The sequence below is a fragment of the Acinonyx jubatus genome, chromosome B3, assembly GCF_027475565.1.
Source record: "Acinonyx jubatus isolate Ajub_Pintada_27869175 chromosome B3, VMU_Ajub_asm_v1.0, whole genome shotgun sequence".
In the NCBI taxonomy this organism is placed as follows: Eukaryota; Metazoa; Chordata; class Mammalia; order Carnivora; family Felidae; genus Acinonyx; species Acinonyx jubatus.
Window position 1 is genome coordinate 67260945 of NC_069386.1, and position 15090 is coordinate 67276034.

The window sequence follows — 15090 nt, forward strand, 5'->3', positions numbered from 1 at the left end:
GGCAAGCACGCCCACCACGCCCAGTGGCCACCAGCCTTAGGCGGGCAGAGTAAACAGCCCCAGCCCCAGCAGGAATGATTACCCTCCACACGCTCTGTGCCAACCCCAGGCTTCTGCTCAGCAGCTCTGAGTTCCTGGTTTCCTTAGGAATCCTGATGGCCGAAGGGCACCCCGCTCTGCTTCAGTGATCCAACCAAATGAAACCTGGCATGATACAAGGTAACACACAACCTGCCTTGTTAGGCAAAGCGATTTATCAAAGGTCCCCAAGGAACCACATTCCCCCAAAGGGCAAAACATCTGAAAGGTCTCTGTCAGTCAGGTTTCTATCACAGACCCAATTTGCCTAAAACAAGAAGGGCAGACAAAATCACCACCAACCATCAGAGCAAGGTAGTTTCTAACACTCTGATCATATGCTGGGAACTTGGCAACGAAGGACGTGGAAAAATTGCCGCTCTGTTTCCTAGCTGCATGGCTGCCTCTTGGGACAGCTACCTGTCATACCTGAAGGTCTCAGTGTTTTTCAAATCTGGTCCAGTCAGCAGGCATTTAGTAAGGACCTGGGATGGACAAGTTACTGTACTGGATCATGGCAGTCAAACTGGCTTAGGAGTAATCACCGGCCCTCTGAGCAAAGCTGCAAGAAGATTGAGCCCAAGTGTTAACACAAACAGCAATTTATTCTGCAAAATAGAAGCTGGAGCCACAAGCTTCTTGTGCAAAACGGCAGTCTTGCTTGATGTGCACCAGGGAACAGCCGTGAATGTCACGCTGATGACTTGAATCATGTTCCCCAATAAGTATTAACACTGAGAAATTTTGACTGCAATACATTTCTAGCAGTGTGTTCAAAAGGAACCCTCACACAAAAAGGGTACATATTATAATATCCCACCAATCCCTATGGAAAAGTTAAGACAGCACTTCCTGGCCCCTGGTTTGACCTGGTGTCTAAATGGACACTTTCCCACTCACTCCTGATGCTAGTATGTTTGGGATTATTAACCAGGGCAGACTTCATCAAAAGGCCGCCATAACACACAGAAAGCTTCATGGGCACCATTCAAGTCTTGGAACAGTTTCCTGTCCAGAGGAAATGCCCTTTGATAAAAATCAGACTTCTGCTTCTGCAAGAATGAGGAGAAAAGGAATCACCACATCAAATCATAAGATCAGTCTTATGTTCTTAACAACATATAGACCGTCCAACACTGATGTGTGGGGAAGAGACGTGACACCTATTTGGTGTTGACCTTTTTTTTTTAATTTTTTTTAAACGTTTTATTTATTTTTGAGACGGAGAGACAGAGCATGAACAGGGGAGGGTCAGAGAGAGGGAGACACAGAATCTGAAACAGGCTTCAGGCTCTGAGCTGTCAGCACAGAGCCCGACGCAGGGCTCGAACTCACGGACCGCGAGATCATGACCTGAGCCGAAGTCGGACGCTTAACCGACTGAGCCACCCAGGCGCCCTGGTGTCGACCTTTTTAACTGGAGGCTCTATTTTTCTCAAACCTAACTATCAGTTTCAAGAATAAGTTTCTGAGCACCCCCAGCACATCTGGGCGAAATGGGACATAAAGTGTCCCCCAAAGGTTGTTGGCCTTTTTATACAACAGTATGGAGCAGAATTAAGATATTCAGCATTCTGTCAATACCCACGGATGCCAATACAATTTCATGGAAGTTGTGCCAAGTCTTGAGTCCTAGGAAATGATTTGATCCCAGTCCCTGGGTTAGAGGTAAGTAAGTTATTAGGTTTATTTTAAAAGTTAAGTAACCATGGGGACGCCTGGCTGGCTCAGTCAGAAAAGTGTGCAACTCGATCTTGGGGTCATGAGTTTGAGCCCCATGTTGGGTGTAGGGATTACTTAAATAAATAAAACTTAAAAAAAAAAAAAACGGTTAAGCAACCGTGGCCAAGAGAACAATCCAGAAATTGCACTACTAGTCTCTCACTAGGACACAAAGTGTATTTTATCCTCTGAGATGACACAGAAGATGAACTTCACAAAACAATGGGAGAATGATCATTCTTTCCCCTTGTAACTTAGGGGAAAATCTAGAGTGGCTGATTAGAAAAAATAAAAATAAATCAAGCAAAAATGCCTAGCTGGCTTGTGTACTAGTCACAGACAAAACACAGAATCCCCTGGAGTCAAACACATTAAAAAGCTTTCCCCATACAACCCTCCTTCATTTATGAAGCATAACTCTATTACAAAGATGTATTTATCCAACAATTATTAAGCACCAACTACATACCAGGCTCCAGGGATATAAGGATAAAGAAAACCCCAGCCCTCCACTTTCATGACACATGAAGGTAAATAGGGGAGATCAGCCAAGAAAGAGGTGACACTTTGTTCATAAATTGTAACTAAGTACTTTATACCCCAGACTCAGTTTGAATAGCAACCAGTGGACCTAAGACAATTCTTTTTTTATGTTGATCTATGTTTGAGAGAAAGAGAGCACAAGCAGGGAAGGGGCAGAGAAGGAGACACAGAATCTGAAGCAGGCTCCATGCTCTGAGCTGTCAGCACAGAGCCCAACACGGGGCTCAAACTCACGGACTGTGAGATCACGACCTGAGCCGAAGTTGGATGCTTAACCGACTGAGCCACCCAGGTGCCCCTGGACCTAAAACAATTCTAAGTGAAAGCAAGCAGTTACCATCTAAATAATAAAGAGAAGTAAGAGAGAGCAGCATGGTATTTCAAATAGATGTTTGAATATTGACTCTCAGACCATTAGAAATGTGACTATTGCTGGTGATTTAAGAAATCAAAAAAATGTTTGACTATAATGTTCAAATAAGAAGCCTGCAAAATTTTTAAATCGTTTTATTTTCATCATGATAAATACATTCTTTAATCCTCACACCCAATTTCCCTCTGGTAACCGTCAGTTTGTTCTCTATAGTTAAGAGTCTATTTCTTGGCTTGTCTCTGTCTCTTTCCTTTACTCATTTGTTTTGTTTCTTAAATTCCACATGGTGAAACTATATGGTATTTGTCTTTCTCTGACTGAATTATTTCACTTAGCATAATACACTCTAGCTCTTTTTAATTTTTTTTTTTCAACGTTTATTTATTTTTGGGACAGAGGGAGACAGAGCATGAATGGGGGAGGGGCAGAGAGAGAGGGAGACACAGAATCGGAAACAGGCTCCAGGCTCTGAGCCATCAGCCCAGAGCCTGACGCGGGGCTCGAACTCCCGGACCGCGAGATCGTGACCTGGCTGAAGCCGGACGCTTAACCGACTGCGCCACCCAGGCGCCCCATCTAGCTCTTTATCCATTCATCTACTGATGGACCCTTGGGCTGCTTCCCTATCTTGGCTATTGTAAATAATGCTGCAATAAACACAGGGGTGCGTGTATCCCTTTGAGTTCGTGTTTTTGTATTTTGGGGGAAAACACCCAGTAGAGCAGTTTCTGGGTCATAGAGTAGTTCTATTTTTAACTTTTTGAGGAACCTCCATATTATTTTCCAGAGTGGCTGCACCAGTCTGCATTCCCACCAGTAGCGCAAGAGGGTTTTTCTCCACATCATCACTAGCATTTTTTCTTGTGTTGTTGATTCTACCTATAATGAAAAAGGTGTGAGCTGTTATCTCATTGTACTTTTGATTTGCATTTCCCTGAAGATGAGTGATGTTGAGCATTTTTTCATTGTCTGGTGGTAATCTGGATGTCTTCTTTGGAGAAACGTTTGTTCAGGTCTTCTGCCCATTTTTAATTGGATTATTTGTTTTTGAGCATTGAGTTGTATCAGCTCTTTATGTATTTTGGATACCAAACCTTTATCAGGTCATTTGCAAATATCTTCTCCCATTCAGTAGACTGTCTTTTAATGTTGTTGTTGTTTCCATCACTGTGCAGAAGCTTTTTATTTTGACATAGTCCCAATAGTTTATTTTTGCTTATATTTCCTTTGCCTCAGGAACCTATCTAGAAAAATGTTGCTACGGCCAATGTCAGAGACATTACTGCCTGTGCTCTGTTCTAGGATTTTTAAGAAGCCTGCAAATTGGTTGATTGGTCTTGAAAAATGAGTCTATTTAATGCTTTAACATTTTCAGGAGGAAAAATAATCACTTCTCTCCAACATCATTTATCTCAGTGTCTTATTCTGTGATGAATACTTATTGAATACCTACTACACAAAACCGGTAGAAGCCAAGACTTTCTCCTGAATCTCTTTTGTTCTGTAGGGGCCAAGGGCAGGCCACCCCAAGATGGACCACTTTGGCATGAAGATTATTTTGTGTTGAAGGCAACTGAGATCCTGCAGGCTCAGAAAACACTTTTTGCCCTTCCCTTCACTACATAGGAAAATCTAAATTGAGGGTTCTTCCCAGTATAATGGCTATTACCAGAGATAAATTTTATCTGAGTGACCCATCTGTATGGCAAGATAAACATCTAGATTCCAAATATCTGCTCTTGTTGTCCTATGAATAGCCTTCCTTCTCTTTGAAGTCCCAGACCTCCACCCAGTTTAGGATGATATACATACCTCATTTTGCCTGTCTTTGGAATTTACATGTCTGTGTGGATTCCCTGTATTTACAAAATGAAATCTGATTTTCTCCTGTTCATCTGTCTCGTGTCCATTTGATTCTTAGTCTAGCTAAAAGGGGACAGGAAACTCATGCTCCTTGACAGTTTTAACCTTAAGGCCCTTAAGCCTTCTAACAGCTATACCTGTGCAAAAGGTCAGATAAAATGATTCACCTTAGACAACCAAGTTAAAACAGGTAGCACTTGACCCATGTGATGTTCTTTGTAACTATTTGTTAAAAACAATTGGTACCCAGCTACTTTAAAACTCAACACATATTTGTGTGAAGAATTTACTACTAGTGAATTGTCCATGTTTCTCCCTTCTCACCATCCTCTCAGACTGAGGCTGAAAGCAACTGTACCTCAGGTAATAAGAACATCAGTCCCACAGATACCTGGTGAGATAAGCCTAAAAGGGTGGTTGCAACAAAAAGGCACATCACCTGAGACCAGTCAGTAGAACCAACCTTCTTGGCTCTCATAAGGTTAGAGGAATCAGCATTAAAAAGCATTTTTTAAGTCAATTTGCAGAAATTGGACATTGCTTAAAAGAAAAACTTCCTAAAGTCCTCCCACCCTCTACTCTTTGGAGTCCCCCACCCAATCATTCAGTTTAGATAATTCCCTCCCACATTCTCATAAAACCCCAGAAAGGCAAGGGAAAAGTAGAGCAAATGAGGTCAGTTTCACAGCATCAGGCCACATGATTGTCCTGTTTCTCTTACCCAATTTATTACAAGTTCTGGGCCTGTTTTTAATGACTAATTGCTTCTAGCTTCTAAAGTGGTTCAACTAGGTTCATGTGACAATTGCTGGAGAAAAGTAGAAGGGAGTTAAAATTACTAAAGGTAAGTAAGGGTATAGAAACTATTTCTGTAGAAGACAAGTTTATACCAGTGGACTGGGGAAAGGAAGGAAGGAAGTGGTGGATAAAGATGTGAGTGGGGTAATGAGTAGAGATGGGTTTTTTGGTCCAGGAAGGGTGTTTTAACTTACTCAATGAAGTCTGATACAAACAGTGAGATCTGAGGAAATTATGACATCACAAGCACTCAAGAAAGCCACTTGTCAAACTATCAACATCTCGTGAAAGGAGCTGAGGATTATGGAAGAATGTGGGTAGAATCAAATTGCTGGGAAGCTGAACGGGACTTCAGAAATACTAGAAATCAACTCGTTCCACATTCTTGTGTTAAAGAAGAAGCCATTTGAAATCAAGAGAAGCTAAATAACTGGCACCAGTTCACACGGCTCACATGAGCAACAAGAGGGGAAACGAGGTGTCCTGACTCCTGTTCACCTCCAGTCTTCCTACTGCCCTGGCCCATGAGCTTACCTTCCTCCGGAACAGCATCCTCCTTATGCTCACTTTCCACATCTTGGAAATGGAGTCACGAGACCAAGTACAAGACCAAGCCAGAGACCTCTTTAGTCTTCTCTTTCTATTGCAGCTTCATAGCATCCTCCCTGACTTCATGGTGAGCCTTCCCTCTCCCCACCAACACGAAACTTATAACAGCCCCTCTAGGTCAGCCCACAAGCGGCCCGCAGCAGTTTTTACTAATCGTTAAAAAAAAAAAAAAAACAATAGACTGCACCTGCCCTATTGCGAGGGCAGGTCTCAGTGATTAAGGCCTTCTTCCACTGAGCAGTCTTAGTGTAAAATGTTTCTAAGACTGGTTCCACTGAGCAGTACCAAATCTCCAGGGGAAAATGAGTTGAACGTCAGTAACAAACTAGAAGACTCTGAAAGTCAGAAAGAGAGACTGGGGCATACTTGTCAGGATGGAAGCAAATGAGAGAGCAGTGTGGATGTGATCTTTTAATGACCAGGAACCAGGGCAGGGTGCACAGTTAAGATCCTGGCCTTGGGTCCTGGGCTTACCTCCTACTCTTCTCCTTCAAGAAGCTTGACCTTGGGCAAGCAACCTATGCCTCAGCTTCCTCACCAGCATACTGGCAATAAGAAAAGTACCTACTTCATGGGTTATTAGGAGCATTAAGTGAACTAATAAGTTTGACACTCTCATCAATGCCTGGCACATAGTAGGTACCACATAGGTATGATATATTTTCATAGCAAAGTAACAACTGTTTTAGGGCCATCAACCTGCATCGAACAGATTTTTTTAGCCTTGTCAGTATGAAACAAGTATTTACTGATGAACTGACAGCCCACGCAGGAAGCTGCCCCACCCAATTCCCTCCTAAATATGCACTTGGGCAGAGGGGCCCTTTGGTCTGAACAGGATCCTTTGTTATAGAAAGGCCTACTAAATACAACACCTACCCATGCCACATCTGTGCCAAGAGTGAATAGAGCATCAAAGAAAATTCTTTCAAGAGGTTCCTTTGAATGTTTTAGGGCCAATACGCTCTGGATTGTTTTTCCCATCTGTATTACCTGAAGGGAGTAAATTACCTTAAAATTCTCCCAGGTGGCCACTGTAGAAGGAGACAAAGTTCATCATGCTCTTTAATCCTTTTCCTGTGCTCCAAGATGATTGTTAAACCAACTCAATCATTTCAGAAAAATAAATAAATAAACAAATAAAAACACACGAATTTGGATTTTCTCAAGAAAATCCTTTTCTCAAGAGTCTATTGATAACATGCTGCTGCTGCAACCCAAAAGTGTGATCCCTAAGCACTGTGACCTCAGCCCACTTGGGGGAAGGGCTGCTCCCAGACAGTGGCTGGCCTGGGAAAGTACCCAGGTCAACTCCAGCAGGGCACTAACCATTTTCTTCTTTTGCGTGTATGCCAAGTCATTAGACTCCAAAGGCGTGTTACTTCATTTAAAATTTCCTTTCTCTTACAAATACCAAATCAAGGCTGAAGTAGTTATTACATTAACTGGGTAGGGTCTTACTATCAAATATTTCTAAGACTGATTCCACCAAACAGTACTAAAGGTTCTCTGGAAATGGATTCAATGTCCATGACAAAATAAAATAATGTAAGAGGGAAAAGGAAAGGCCAAGATTTACCCGTGAAGCTGGAGGGGAGGGGAGAGAAGGAGTATTCTTTAAGGTAAACAATTTCTTGGGACATGTTTGTGAAGGTTTTGAGCTTTTCCAAAATCAATAATATTTATGCTCCACATGGACAATCACTTCAGAAGGCATGGAGTCCATAAAGAAAGCATTTCATTGTGGCTAAAGTCGCTCTTGATAACACTTTTAGGTGAGGATCTGGAATCTAATAAACCAGAGGTAACCTATTCCTGCCTATACTCTCCTTCTTCCCCAATAGTAAAACTACATAGCCATTGGCTATGCCAAAACTGTGTATCTTTGCCTTTTCCTTACATTTTTTTTTTAGGTAAGAGTTATCGAGTTATCTTGAGAATATTAGTTCAAACACCAAAGATCCAGGTAGTATTTCTAAATAATTTTATATTTAAATGAGGCAACAGAAAAAATTAGGGCAGGTATGGATTTACCTAAAACAAAATGAAGGTGGATGAAAAGAGCATGCATGACAGAAGAAGGGGAAGAGAACAAGCATTTTTTAGGAGGTCTATGTTGTCCCGAGTGGGCACCTTTATGCAAGGTTTCTCGTGCCTTCCTTAACCCTACTATATAACTCCATGAAAAGTATCATTAACCCCATTTTATAGATGAATGCTGTCCTGTGCAAATTTCTGCAGTGATGGAAATGATCTTTATCTGTGTGTCCAAAACAGTAGATACTAGCTACAGGTAGCCTCTGAGCACTTAAAATGTGTCTAGTGTGACTGAGAAACTAAATTTTAAATTTTATTTAACTTTAATTAATTGCCACCTATAGCTAGTGACTGCTGTACTGGACACTGCTATAGCTGTTAATACTGAGGTTCAGAGAAATTAGGTCAATCCTAAAATTACACAACCAATGAATGGCAAAGCCAGGATCTGAACTGGATCAATCTGATTCTTAATGTTCATTCTTTTCATTACCATAAAGCCAAACTATAGTATTTGTAATAGTTCTCCTTCAAATGGAAAAGCCAGAACGGAGGCAAAATAGATCACCTCATTACCAGAACCAAGTGGCTAATGAAGCTAGAAAAAATTTGCCGAGGACAGAAGGGAAACAAAGGTTATGAGCCCTGATTTGATCAGTGATGATTGCTTTAAGTTAATACTCATAATTTAGTCATTTTAAGAGACAAATATGGAAACAAGTGTGAATGCGTTAAAATTACAAAGGAAAAAGTAAGGTAGGCGCTGTCACAGCTACGATCCTATTTTTTCAAACACAGTTAAAGGGAGGGCAAAGAGAAGAGGGACAAGAGCTATGGCTTTGAAATGGGACGTGTTTGGGTTCAGTACGAAAATTACTTATTAATCACATACTAGCTGTGTCACTGAGGCAAGTTCCTTAACATATCTGAACGAGTATCTACATTTATAGAATTGGAAAAATACTTAACTCATAGGACTGTACTAAGAACTGAATGTGCTAATATTCCTAACCCCGTGTTTGCTTCATCACCAAAGACATTCAATAAATAGTGGCTGTAATTGTAGAGTATGGTTAGTTGCAGGGATCAGTGGGTGAAAGAATCACATTCCCAGAGTTATGACATATACTCACTATTGCCTCCATTTTGTACATCATTTTAATTTGGCATTTAAACCAAAGTATATACAGCATGACTGTCACTTTCAATGCTTTAAAAAGTATCATGAAATATTCTGAAAGAATGTTTTAACAGCTCCCAGAATCAAGGTCTTTTACTTTCTGTAGATGGAGAGGGAAGTTTATGATACATGTTATACACAGGACATTTATGGAGTAGCTGCAGTCCTTAACGCAATTTAGAAATAATGGTAATAATAAATCAAGATGGCTTAATTAAAGCCTATAAAAATCAAAAGGCAAGAGAAAAACAACTAGGCCATACACACTGGAACCTCACGTTAACATAGGAGTCCCCTGAGCATTCTATAGGCAAAGGCTACTACTTCCTTTAAAACTCGAAATGGGTCATACGGGATTGTCGTTTTAACCACAAATGTCCATGTGTATCCTGGAGAGAGAAGAAAAATGCTTTTCTGAAATACACACATGGAACATAAATGATACATGTAGAATCCAGAGAGCAGGCTTTAAAGAGACCATGTGAAGCTCGCAGGACTCAGTCCAGTGAGTATGCATAGAGCTGTAGTTTCAAGACAGAAAAGGGAGGCTGAAAAAGTGGAATTCATTCAAAGGAGGCAAAAAAGCAATTGCCTGAATTTTAGGGAAACCAAATAAAATACTTCCGCTGCAATGTTTCCAATTCATTTAAATACAATTCCTAGGGGCGCCTGGGTGGCGCAGTCGGTTAAGCGTCCGACTTCAGCCAGGTCACGATCTCGCGGTCCGTGAGTTCGAGCCCCGCGTCGGGCTCTGGGCTGATGGCTCAGAGCCTGGAGCCTGTTTCCGATTCTGTGTCTCCCTCTCTCTCTGCCCCTCCCCCGTTCATGCTCTGTCTCTCTCTGTCCCAAAAATAAATAAACGTTGAAAAAAAAAAATTTAAAAAAAAAATAAATAAATAAATACAATTCCTAGACAAATTTCTCAGTATTTTTATAAAACTCAGTTCTATTCTATGTTCTCCCAGGTTTTAAAAGTCCATACATTCTCAAGAGTCCAAATTTTATATGCACAACTATTTAGTGCATGTTGGAATAGACAAAGAGGAAATAAGGACAATAAAGTAAGGATCAAGATCAAAGAGAAGTGAGTGTCACAGTTCCACTAGCCATTAAGAGTTCAATGAGTAAGCCAAGTTCTTTTAGTTTTATGAAGCAATCTGAGATGCTATGAGATTTGTCATTATGTTACAGTGGATATAGAAGACAGGTGGATGTCAGGGAAGTGTGGAAAATTGCGTAAGAACTGAACTTACGGCATAAACGGGGATTTCTATTTAAATATGATAATTGATTCATGAATTTCCCATGCAAACAATTCTGGTTTGATGCTTCTCCATTGGTTACTAAGTTTTCACTGGGGACTAATGTCTCTAAGAGTTAAAATTCTGCTAAATATAATTAAGACTGATGGAAATAAAAGCAACTCTATGTAAAAAAGTAGAAAATGTGTAAGAAAGATATAAGGAATGGAAATACATTTTTTGTTGAAGGTAAAAGAAAGTAATTTTGCCCTAAATGAGACTGGTTGTTTGGAGAGAAATGGCTTGGGACAAAATTTGAAGGCCAAGGAAAGTTGTAGAAGGTTCCTGAAGGGAACTCTTTGGAAAGGAATTTCATGTGTGGTCAGGACGCACTAAGTTGAAATGGATTCTGTTTTTCTCTGTTCAAAAGACAAAGTTTTCTTGGACCACTGATCTGCTCTTGATAAGAAAATGTAAACAAAGGGTTGTTGTTGTTGTTGTTTTTTCTCTTTTTGTCTGCTGAGAAAACCAAAGCTTCTGTTTTGTCTTTATCAAGCCTTTGATTACTTACTTAAAACTTCTCAATGTTAAAGGAGCTAAGTTTTGCTAACAACTATATAACCCTACATATTTGCCTTTAGGATCTCTCATTGCCACGCTGGGTAAACAAATGATTTAAAGTTTTAAGATTAGTAATGATCTGTAATCTATTTAGGATGTGCCTTATAACTTTCTAAGGTTTTAACAAATTTCCCAGGATTTAGATTGTAAATGAATTTTTGACCAATTAGGCCTTCTTTGGTATGTGAAGTTACTCTGGAAACACTGTCAAACAAATAATGGTAAACCTTAGTATATTGTTTGGGTAAATGCTATAACTACTCAAATATAAATGCAATTCCTGAAGTTTTAATGTTTTGGTAATAAGGTCATCACTTGATACTCTGATTATCAAGGTGTTAGGTGTTACAGAGATGATGAAATTTCCTGTATCAATTGCATCAGAATGAACTCTCATCAGATTGTTAACCATGTCCATTTCTGAGATTTCTGTCATTTATAATTATTCGGATGCTCATACTAAATGTGTTTCATCTTCAAGATTTGTAAAAAGGACTTTCATGACAGATACAGGTATTCAATACCTTTAAGATTAATACTAAGATGGGTAAGAATTGCCAGAACTAAAAAGCTGCTTTCAAACTGAACAAGAATTAGGAACATGGGACTAAATGAACTGAAGGACACGGGCCACTTTTGTTTTAAAGTGTTGCTGGTTCTCTAAACGTTTGCTCATCTATGACATACAGGAATGTGACAAAGTATTCATTTGTGAACAAACTGGAGTATTTAACATTTCTCTCTACCTGAACCCTCTAAAAATCAAAAACTCTCAGTGAGTGTTCTTTCTTTTAAGGCAATTATAATCACTTACGTGAGTTCAATAAGAATCTTCTTCTTGTAACAGGATACCATTGGAAATACTGGTTATTTTACCAAGGCTTTGACTGGAATGTCATATTTGAGAGTCGTGCATGGACTCAGATCTGACCATATAGCTCTAAGGAACTAAGGCTGACTTTATGAAACATGGAGCCATGAAGCCCCTTGGAAATGTTGGCCTGATACCTTGCTTACAGAGGTCCCAGCAGCCTTACCAGATGAGTAAAGAGTATCACTTCCTGGCAGGTGCAGGAACCTCAGGAAATGTTGGGGGCCTCATGGAAAGGAATTTGCCCAAATCTTCACGTATTGCAGTCACGACTGATGGCAAGTACTTGGCATGGCTTCTGGCCTGGAGAGGCTACTAAAAGCCTGAATCTAGATTCCTTATAAAGGGTTCCAGCAAAGCAAATTGTAAAAGATCTATATGATCAGTCACTATTCTTGCTGACCTTATGTAAATAATTAGGCCAAGTTTATTACAACTGGACTTGTTTTACAAACAAATTAGTCTTGATTTGGCTATCTCTGGAAATGAGGGTTTTAAGAGAAAAAACGATGTCTCAATAATGTACCTTTATCGATGTTAAATTCTAGCTCTGATTGTCTTTAAACGTTTGCCTAAACTAGACAACGTGAGGTAAACTTTGGAAAATGTGTCACAATATTTCATGTATAGACAAACTTCTGTGCTTGTTTTTCTGTGGGGATAATAAGAAAACTTCATGGGCATATAATTAAACAACTAAAAAATGGGATGGATTCACCCCAACAATTGTCTATGAAAATTCTTTTCTCACTGCAGCCCTATCAATAGATAAAGACTATAGTGCCTTATTAAATTATTCACTTAAGACCGGGTTAATTCATAAATCTCTATGCAAACCATATCCTCCCTAAACCTCATAGGACAGTTCCTAGAAATCCACCCCATATAAACCCAAAAGACCTGGTTTATTTAAAGGATTGAAAGTCTAACACAGCAGGGGATTTAACTCCAAAATGGAAGGGCCCCTACTGGGTCACATTAAGTACTCCCCCGGCAATAAAGTTAGGGAGCACACTTCATGGGCTCCAGTTCTAAAATAAAACCTGTGCCTCCTTCACAGAAAACCAATGGGCAAACTAATCTTCCTTCTTACTCCTGTAAACGTGTGGAAGACCTCAAACTTCTCTTATGATGGTTGTACCTTTCTTTTTCATTCTCCTTTCCCCAATTTCTACTGTTCCTTCTTACAAAGGGCCATTCAAAAGGATCACCACAGACATTTGAATTACAAACCAAAAAAAAAAAAAAAAAAAAAAAAAAAAAGAACAAACACACAAACCCAAAAACATCTGATTCCTGCTGCCTGTTTCCATTCCATCTGAAGAGGCTTTAAGCCAGACATCTAAAAATCTTATCACAGGCAGACACTGGGTTTGTAATTTGCTCAGACTATTAACCTATATTTTTCTTGTTTCTATAAAAGAAATGCCTTATTAACTACCTGATTGTTTACTAAACAAAACAGTCTATATAATGGTTAAACACCACATGTTATACAGTTAAGGCCTTAAATGACTCTCAAAATAACGTCATATTCTATTATTAAATACTGAATAACTCAAATGCATACAAAATAGGATGGCATTAGATGTTTTAACTGCTGCACAAGGTGGAAACTTATACTCTCACAAAAACAAAATGCTATGTATACATTCCAGATGACCACGCAAATATTTCTGGATTTCTAACTGACATGAATACTCCAATTGGTGCTTCAAACAGTCTCTCTCTCTTTCCTTTAATGATTGGTTAAACTCTTGGACTGGAGCATTTCTGTCAACTACCAAAGTACTTTTACTGCGGTTTCTTTCTTGTCATTCCAATTACATTTTCCTGTTTTCTCCCATGTGTCTCTGCCTAGGGCCAAGACTCCATCACTACAATAACTTCAAGCCAACAGATAATCCTTGCTACTCAAGAAGGTTCATACACGTCCACCTTGGATTCAGCTGCTTCTGCCTTTTGTAACTTCTCTATATGTTCCCCAAATGATCAATATTGACCATAGATAGGGACATCCCTGTGCCCCTACTCAGCCCGAAGAAGCTACAGAAGATGAGACCTTCCACCTTCAGCAACCTTAAAGATTTAGTGGTCAAAATTACTCAGGGGGGATATGATGTGGGAACCTATAAGGCAAGCTGAGGGTCAAGCACAAGCTAGCACAGCACCCCCACCACACACACAAGGTGGGATGCGTGTGATATTCCTCAGGTACTCCTGGCTGCCCAAGAACAAAGGAAAGGGGAAAACAAAGAGTTAACTGATGGAGATCACAGTGAGTCTCCCATCAGTTTACAAATATCTTAGTAAATTACAAGAAAAAGGCAATCTTATCAAGAGCCTAATATCCAGAAACCTATACACTCAGTTTCCTAGAGCCCTTAGTGTCACCCTCCCCTCAATAGTGACGTGGGGAACAAAGGCAAGAAAGAAATGGTAGGTAAAATTAAATTTCCTTGTAAACTATAGCCCATTGACAAATACTTGAGGCAAATACAGAGTAGAACATTTCTCCAGGACCCCCCTACCATCCTAAAGTGAATGCCTTACTAGAGGAAAACCACCTTAGCTTGACAATAGCAAGGCCTCAGTTATTTCAGGAGTCCTCTTTAGCATATCAAAGTCCCTCTTGAGGCCTCCCTTTTGTCTTTACCTCCCCCAATTCCTTAGTATATAACTAGTCACTGTTTACAACCCCAGGGCAGCTCTTCCTGCCGTGGGTCCTGTCCCCATGCTTTAATAAAATCACCTTTTTGCACCAAAAATGTGTTTAAGAATTATTTCTTGGCCATCAGCTCTCAACCCTGCCATCACCCCAAAACTTCATCAGTGAACATTCCTCTCAAATGGAATCTTTGAGAAACTTCACTCACTGTAAGAAGTGAGACCCCATTTACTCTCTAGTCTGTCCATAATCAGTTGCCTTTGACATATCTGGTTCAAGGTATACCAAAAACTGAGGAACATGGCTGATGATAGCTCCTAGTTTGGTGGTATATAAGATACTGCCCTTTAAGGCTAATTTTGTAATGTTCATACTCTAAATGGGCACTCTGGGATGACCAAAGGTTTATCATACACAGATGCAATTTACCAGAGCAATTCACACATTTGGTGCAATTGGATGCTGCCCCCAAATCGATACCTAGGG

At 40.0% G+C, this 15090-nt stretch overlaps 1 protein-coding gene across 3 annotated transcripts in view; it reads right to left on the bottom strand.

Moving 5' to 3' along the window:
- FMN1 (formin 1) overlaps positions 1–15090 on the bottom strand; it is a 428640-nt gene that overhangs the window by 293998 nt on the left and 119552 nt on the right. The gene's annotated exons all lie outside the window — the stretch shown is intronic.